General features: G+C 50.8%; 1 protein-coding gene across 1 annotated transcript in view; it reads right to left on the bottom strand.

The window, feature by feature from the left end:
• The window catches only part of SCN8A (sodium voltage-gated channel alpha subunit 8), a 178,931-nt gene extending 176,165 nt beyond the window's left edge, over window positions 1-2,766 (bottom strand). Inside the window, exon 1 of the mRNA XM_029955498.1 lies at window positions 2,729-2,766. The gene's annotated coding sequence lies outside the window, so the exon portion shown is untranslated. The remainder of the gene's footprint in view (window positions 1-2,728) is intronic.
• Window positions 2,767-2,799: the final 33 nt, after the last annotated feature.

Consider the following 2,799-nt stretch of genomic DNA (forward strand, 5'->3'; position numbering starts at 1 on the left):
AAGTCTACTTTAGTTATACAATGGACTGCACACTGGCCTCTGCTGTGTCAAGTCCATTTCTTAGCTCACTGTTCAAATCAACCCAGAGAATATTCCCTTCCGGTCCAACTTAGCAAGTCATCTGATTACTTCTTGTGGAGACCAAATCCCCATAATTATTAACAGATTCTTGCTATGTGAAATTATTTAAATGTGCTGAAATAATGCAGTCAGCAAAATGTCACTGTATGTCTTACATCTGAATCTGTTGCAGCCTGTAAAACACTGTCTCCATGAGGGACAGCCAAAATGAAGAGTTATGTGGGAGTAATAAAATATGATAACTAGGCCTGCAACCTCAAGAATAAACCCAGCTGCGCATGCACACACACATCTACAAGAAAGCCTGCTGATCACAAATGCAAAGAAAAACCCAAATCATGTCCGGCGTGTGCGCACTTCCCGGCAGCGCTGATCAGGGAACTGTCCTTTCAGCACCACAGCATGAAACCCTGGTGTAAGCCTAACCATGGGCATCCCAAGCTGAGCCGAGAGAGAAAAATTCGTTAAAATCTCCTACAAAGAAAGCAACAAGCACAGTGTGGGTGTTTGTTTTTAAGTATGCTATATTCTACTTCACAATCCTTTATTAATTTAAAATAAAATCCTTTAATTACTTTGATAAAAGTTGACAAAACCTCAAATGAAAACCAAAGGTATATTAAGTCTGCCTCTCAAACTGAACCCAAGAAAACAATAATTGGCCTGCACCATCAAGCACTGCTTTGCAATAGCCACGGCCAGCCCTACTAAGAAACACAACACATTTACACATACCCTAAACCAGATGTTGAAAACACAGAACATGCTCAGAGTCCTCCCCAGAGAGAGACCCAATTTCTAGGACAGATGATGCTTGCTGAATACCAAACCATCACTACTACCCCCCCTCCTAAGCAATCAAATTCTCTTTCAGGGAGAACTGAAGGCCTTATGGGTCATGAGTTCCAAAGAAAAAATGCTGCAGTATTTCAAGAACCAGGTTACAGGCAACGTGCTACAAAGCGTTCAGCAGTTTAAGTCTGATTCCCCTGAGATTCCTACCAGAATGGTACTGGATGTTAACGTTATCCAGCCATTTGCATTACACATCAAAAAAAAAAATTTTTTTTGAGGAAAGAAAAAAAAGTCCCCCACCCCCATTATCCTCTAATGCACGTGGAGAAAAGAGAAGTACAGAGAGCTTGTGAAACAGTGAAAGCCTACCACACCCGAAATCTCCCGTGGAAAGCTAAAACATCCCCCAGCCCTAACACACCGCTACCTCTCTAAAGGCTCTCCAGGTTCAAATTTGAGAAAATAGTTATAAAAAGCACTATCCCCATTTGCTCCTAAAGCTTCAACCACATTTCCTGCTTCCATTCCTGCTTCTCTGGTCCCCACTGTGCATTAAAAAGAATTTTCCTTGTATGGTAGAGCTTGCTTCATGCTAATTATTTCTCCCTCTCCCTGAGTTAGCCAGATGCAATGACAAGTTTCTCCCCCCCCCCCCAAACAGGTGACATCCTTTCCTTATGAACATTGAGACCGAGAATCTCGGAATCTCCCCATATAAAATGTATTCCCCCGTGTTTCAAAAACTGCAGTGTAAGTGAGGAAGAGGGCACAGGGTGGAGTAGTTGGAAGGAATGCATGGCTTGAAGAATCCTGTTTGTCAGACTGGAAAATGATTCCCACTGCACCCCACCTCTAAGCTGGGGACCTCTGAAGGGGTCTGAAAGCCTTGTCTAACCCCGGAAAGTTAACTGCTAAGTCTCCACCGGTGGTTGCTGCAGGCACGGAGGGGATGGAGCTGAGCTCAGAGGAAAAATGCAGAGGCTTTGCTTGCGGTCCCCCAAATACCAAGAGGGAACTAGAGAGGAGGGGTCTGTGGAGCTGGGCAGTCTTGTAAGCCAAATCCTAAGAAGCCCAGGGTGCTGCTGCCAGTGGTAAGGTGGGGGAGGGAAGGGAGAAAGGAGGAGAGGAACAGGCTCCGCATCGGGTGGCGTAGGGATGGGGGTGGGGGAAGGGGGATATTCTGAAAGTGATGGTACTCCCTAATGCAGGAATCCTAGCCTGCCGAAGAAGGTCCCGGAGGGCCCCCCAACACAGCCCCAGAGCACCCTGTCAGGAGGGGGACGGACGCATCCAAGTAAAGGGCAGAGGGAGTCCTGGCTGCCCTAAGAACCCAGGAGCTCCTGGCTTCTGCAGTTGGTAACCATCTGGAGCCGGCTGGGGGAGAAGGATGCAGTAAGACATGGGGGAGGGGGTAGAGCTGAGGGGCTGCTGTAGGAAGATCCCGACAGCGCTGCCCTTCCCAGTGCAACCCGGCGAGAGGCCCCGACTGTCCCGACCCTTGGAGATGGGGGTAGGGAGGCTGCACCACGGAAGGGGCGCCGAGGGCAGGCCAGTGTCCCCCAACGCAGCCAAGAGACCAGAAGAGCGAGGGTGTATGTGGGTGATGGCCGGTGGTCCTCAACTCTCCTCAGGGACCCCCGGTAAACACGGTAGAAGGAAGCAAGACTTCCAAACACCTGTCCAAAACAGGGAGGGCAGAAACCCAGTTCCACGGCCCCTCGAGCCCCGCCGCGCACTCTGCGGCAAAGCCCCGGACTGGAGATGGGCGAGCCCCGCTCCGGAGTCCCGAGGCGAGAAGGGGATGCCGGCAGGGAAGGAGCGGCGCCGGGGCGGGGGCTCCGGGGCGACTTACGGCAGCGGCGGCGAGGGAGGCAGCGGCGGCCCTAGCGCGGGGCCCGGGAGGCGCGGCCGGACTGCAGAGGT

Source organism: Suricata suricatta, chromosome 10, assembly GCF_006229205.1.
Source record: "Suricata suricatta isolate VVHF042 chromosome 10, meerkat_22Aug2017_6uvM2_HiC, whole genome shotgun sequence".
Classification (NCBI taxonomy): Eukaryota; Metazoa; Chordata; class Mammalia; order Carnivora; family Herpestidae; genus Suricata; species Suricata suricatta.